This window comes from Castor canadensis, chromosome X (assembly GCF_047511655.1).
Source record: "Castor canadensis chromosome X, mCasCan1.hap1v2, whole genome shotgun sequence".
Classification (NCBI taxonomy): domain Eukaryota; kingdom Metazoa; phylum Chordata; class Mammalia; order Rodentia; family Castoridae; genus Castor; species Castor canadensis.
In genome coordinates this window covers 94500108-94505579 of record NC_133405.1, presented here as the reverse complement: position 1 = coordinate 94505579, position 5472 = coordinate 94500108, and the positions used below count along the sequence as shown (strand labels likewise).

General features: G+C 39.5%; 1 pseudogene; it reads left to right on the top strand.

The window, feature by feature from the left end:
- The first annotated feature begins 494 nt into the window (after positions 1-494).
- Positions 495-2592, top strand: LOC141419847 (ubiquitin thioesterase ZRANB1 pseudogene; annotated as a pseudogene).
- Positions 2593-5472: the final 2880 nt, after the last annotated feature.

The following is a 5472-nucleotide window of genomic DNA, read 5'->3' as shown; positions in this document are numbered from 1 at the left end:
ATGCTTAAGAATGCATCACTTCTGCCCCAGTGTCCCAGGGAGAGATGGGTCCTTCTGATCCTTCTCAACAGGAAAGGCATTTGGAATTTTAAATATAAATTAAGCTAAAGCAATGAACAGCATTCCGGGTCCTTGGCCGCCTCCATTAGGAGTCCGGGAGCCCGAAATCGCTCCCAGTAGCTCTGCCCCCGCCTCTTGGGGCCCCTTGCTTTCGCCCACTCCCCAGGGAGCAGCCCTTGGGCAGGTGGAGACCAGGTACTGAGTGAAGCAGGAGGACAGAGGCAGCAGCTGAGGTGCGGGAGGCAGAGCCAAAGGAGGCAGAGAGGTCCTGGGCTTGGCTCCTTGCCTCTGGCTGTTTGGAGTCTCCACAGCCACCGCTGGGTTCTGAGCATCAGACAGGGAGGAGGAGCTGGAGCTGGAGGAGGAGCCGGAGCTGGAGGAGGAGCCGCCACAGCCAGCTTCCTGCCAGACATAACTCACTTCAAGAAGCTACCATGTCAGAACGTGGAATTAAATGGGCTTGCAAATATTGTACATATAAAAACTGGCCATCTGCAATCAAGTGTACTATGTGTGGTGCCCAAAAACCTACTGGAATTATTGCAGAAGATCCATTCAAAAGTGATTCGAGTGATGTTGGTAGAGATTGGATCCTTCCAGCACTGAACTTTGTTATGGACTTTGTTATGTCCAGACTCTAGTGCAAGACCAAGGGTTAAGCCTTGGTACAGCATGGAAAATGCAAATAAATGAGTCATGCCACATGTGCACATATTTGAACTGGCCAAGAACAATCAGATGTACTCAGTACTTATCCCAACGAAAGACCAGGAGTCCCACAGAATCTCCTCAATCCTCAGGATTTGACTCAAGACAGTTGCTTTTTCTGTTGATCCTTATGAAGAAAAGAAACAAACTGAACACAAGGACCCAGCATTGGACTTGTTCTATTTGCATATATGAAAACTGGGCTACACCTAAAAAATGTGTTATTATCCCAGACCTAATAACATTGAAGCAATAGAGTTAGCAGAGACTGAAGAAGCATCTTCAATAACAAATTAGCAAGATAAAGCTCAATTGAATGGAAGCTGCCATAGTGGTAATAGCCAAAAAAAGACCACTTCCTACTACGAAATGAGACTCTGAAATGAAAATGGATATTCAGAGGGTTGAATTGGCTGGTACTGTTGGCAGCAAGGAATAACTTGAAGTGGACTTCAGAAAAGTAAAGCAAATTAAAAACAGGATGAAAAAGACTGATTGGCTATTCCTCAATGCTTCTGTGGGAGTTGTAGAAGGTGATTTAGGGGCCATAGAAACATACAGTTCATCAGGAGAAAATACTGCATGTCAGCTCACTGTGGATGAAATAAACTTGCTGAATGGTCCTTCTACCTGTGATGCTGGCTATACTCTTGGTACACTTGGCTTTACAATTTCAGAGGCAGGATATGCTAGCAATATTGCTTACAGAGGTGTCTCAACAAGCAGCAAAGTGTATTCCAGCAATGGCATGTCCTGAACTGACAGAACAAATCTGGAGAGAAATAGCTGCCTCTCTTCATCAAAAAAAGGGGGATTTTGCTTGCTGTTTTCTAACTGACCTTGTAACGTTTATGTTGCCAGCAGATATTGAAGACTTGCCCCCAACAGTCCAAGAAAAATTATTTGATAAGGTGCTTGATAGAGATGTTCAAAAGGAGTTAGAAGAAGAATCACCAATTATAAACTGGTCCTTGGAGTTGGTTAAACTTTTGGGCAGTAGACTGTATGCACTTTGGAACAGGACTACAGGAGACTGCTTACCTGACTCAGTACTACAAGCTACTTGGTGTATTTGTGACAAGGACTGAGTGCTTCGGAAAGCCCTGCATGACAGCTTGCATGACTGTTCACACTGGTTTTACACACGCTGGAAAGATTGGGAATCATGGTATTCTCAGAGTTTTGGTTTACATTTTTCATTGAGAGAAGAACAGTGGCAAGACAACTGGGCACTTATACTCTCTCTTGCTGGTCATCCTGGAGCAAGTTTGGAAAAGACACACATTTTTGTACTTGTACATATTCTTAGACGACCAGTTATAGTTTATGGAGTAAAATATTATAAGAGTATCCAGAGAGAAATTTTAGGGTATACTCAGTTCCAAGGAGTTTATCTGTGTTTGTTATGGGAACAGAGTTTTTGTTGGAAAAGTCCGATTGCACTGGGCTACAGAGGGGCCACTTCTCTGCTTTGGTTGCCATGGAAAATGATGGTTGTGGCAACCGAGGTGCTGGTGCTAACCTGAACACCAATGTCATCATCACCTTTTTGCCACTGGTTGACAGTGAAAGGAAGCTACTCCATGTGCACTTTCTTTCCACACAGGAGGTAATGAGGAACAACAAGAGAAACTGTTGAGGGAGTTGCTGGATTGCTGCATGACCGAAGGGGGAGTTCTAATTGCCATGCAGAAAAGCTCTCCAGAGCGAAACCACCCCTTGGTCATGCAGGTGATAGAAAAATGACTTGACTGCTACTGACAGATATGGCCTTGTACATCCTTGTCTGATGGAGAGGAAGATGAAGATGATGAAGATGAATGAAAGAAATCAAGGAACATAAGACCAAGGCCATTACTGTTTGTAATGGCCCCAAAGTCAATGTGGTGTTTCAAGCAGAATATACAATGTGGAATGTAGCAGATCTGGCAGGACATGCTCACAAGTATTTTGCTGACCCACACCTAGTGGAGATAATGCATCTCCTGCATGAGGAGATAGAGAACTTTGGTTGAACGACATTTTGTAAACAAACAAACAAAACTAAGCTAATTTTATTGATAGATCCTTTCTCGTCCTTTCAAATTGTAAATCTGCCTATAAATGTAATGCATATGGTTGTGCAAGAAATTGTGTAATAGGAAAAGTTGTACCAGCATCTTCATATTGAGAATTGTTTTCCAACGTGGGCACTTACAAAAAGTACATGGCAGACGACTCTTATTCCTTTGAGATAGTCCCTTCATTAGGACCTGGCATTCTACTTTCACCTTAAAAAATCCATTTTACATTCAGATATTTGGAAATTTTGTACAAATTATCCACAGAAAAACATAAAAAATAAGCTTTTATTTTATTAATTAGTTTTGGTTGTGCCCAATAAAATCAAACCTTTTAGGAAGAAACAAGAGAAGCTAATCATTCTTTTTAATTGAGCACATAGATATTGTCTCCTTGTTTTGAGAGGGTTTTTGTTTTTGTTGCTTTAGTTTTCTGATTTGACCCCTTTCAAATCAGATATTTAGATATTTATTTGTTTGGAAGGGAGCCCTAAAGTAGGGGTTTTACTTCAAACTCTGGTCAGTGGTCCATTTGTGCATCGTTATTCCCTTGATGGAAAGGGAGCAGGCTTGCTTGTCACTGAATGGACTGTGAAATTTGTTCACCAGGATTCCATCAATTTTCTGCTCTCCATGAAAAGAACCTTCAGAATCTTGCTGTCTCTTATTGTCACCTCTGCTCTAATCAAATGCTATTAGAAGGGCATGCTTTTGCTTAGGCAGATTGGAATACCAATTCAGTACAGAATAAAGAATTTTAAAATGGAGAAAGGTGGTCAATGCATTGTATGAATTTCTGTGTAGTCTGAGGATTTTTGCATGTTGGTTAGTTGTAGCCATTCTTATTTAAAGTTAAGAGTATAATGTTACATAGAAAACCTTTTGCAAAAAGTATTACTTGATCACTTCGGGTATACATTCAATACTGGGTAAAATTTCTGACCTATCTCAGGAACACAAGCACTTTGTAGACTGTTGATGTGGCAAGGAATTTGCAAAGAAGAATACACAGACACAAACACACACACAATTTTTCCTTCTCTTTATTTAAAAGGCTGTGAAAAACCTTTAAATATTTGCTTCTTGCAAATTGCTTAACACTTGGTTCCAGTTCCTGCATATCTGAAGTTTAAACATATAGTACACCATTAATTTCCATGCTGCATTTTTTATTTTAAAGAAAGTAACAAGATGTCCTTATACTGACACTGAAAGTCATCCAATCTAGAACCAGGAATTCCTATGTTACACAAGAAAAATTGAAGTCTACTGAATTAATTTTTTTCTTTTATTCGTATGTGCACACAATGTTTGGATCATCTCTCCCCCGAATTAATTTTTTAGAAGAAAAGAGATCAGATTAAATATTTCCTTTTGGAAATTTTTATGTATAATTTTTCCTACCTGTTTACTTTTCTGCTAAAATGAGATGTACAGATTTCAGTTCCCTGCTGTGAAAAGTAATGTTGTGGCAATTTTATAAATGTTGCTTTCTGATTTTTATCAAAGTGATAAAATAATTAAAATTATTTTTGATTTGCAAGTAAAAAGTGTTTGCTTCTGGTTTTCTGCTTAGATGATACTGAAATGTGTACAACCTCAATTGATGCAGGAATACTAAAAATAGAAAAGTTATCTGTGACCTGTTATGTCTTCAGTTCTTTCTCCCCTGTGAACACTCAGGAGAGATCAGGTGCGTTCAGAGTGGTATGGCCTTAGACCCCTGTGGACACTCAGTAAAAGTGGTCCTAGGATGAAGGAATCATTTTTGATGCATGCTAATACTTTTGAGATAGGTTTTTTTTTTTGAGGTATGATTCCATGTCAATGAATTTTGCTATAATGGTAAATGTTACTGTTCTAAGTGGTTTATGTTTTCTTATAAACTGACTTTATATGATTTGATTTCATTTTGGTCAGTAATTAATAGCCAAAATTTTAGAAGGTCACTATTCTGACTACTTAACATAGCATTTGTAAAATAAGTATTCACATATGTAGGGGGCAGAAGTTCTGTTCAAATTGTTAAGCAAAATCTGCCTGAAAGAAAAAGCCAGATATGTTAGAGGAAAAAGCATCTGGTCTTGGGGTCTGCATTGTACTCAAGTGTTGTTCACTCTGTGTGTTGTGGTCAGGTGAGTGTGTCATTCTCACCCCCCAGTTCCCTACTTATTTATTTATTCATTCATTTATTTATGGTCCATGATCCTGACCACATAGTTTGACGGGTATAGCATTCTTCCCTGTTGGAAAGAATTGCAGATGGTTCCATTTCCTAAGCTCCAAAGACAGTAATGGGGCTTTAAGTGGTTTTCACAGCAGACTGGCTGGCTGTTAAAAGGCCAAAAATTTTGGTAAATCAATGCTATGTTAAGCTCTTGAACTATTAAAGAACCATAATTATTGTCCCAAGGCAGAGTGTGCTGCTGTCCTCTGTCAAAGATTTTATGTGACTGGGTAATGGACATGAACGTCTTTAGGTGAACTGTGTGGATTTTATGGTTCCTTTTCAAGGGTGAAACCAGTATAATGTTCTCTGTTTTGATCTGTTCTCATTTGGAGTCTCTCTCTCTCTCTCTCTCTCTCTCTCTCTCCCTCTCTCTCTCTCTCTCTCTCTCTCTCTCTCTCCATATATATATATATA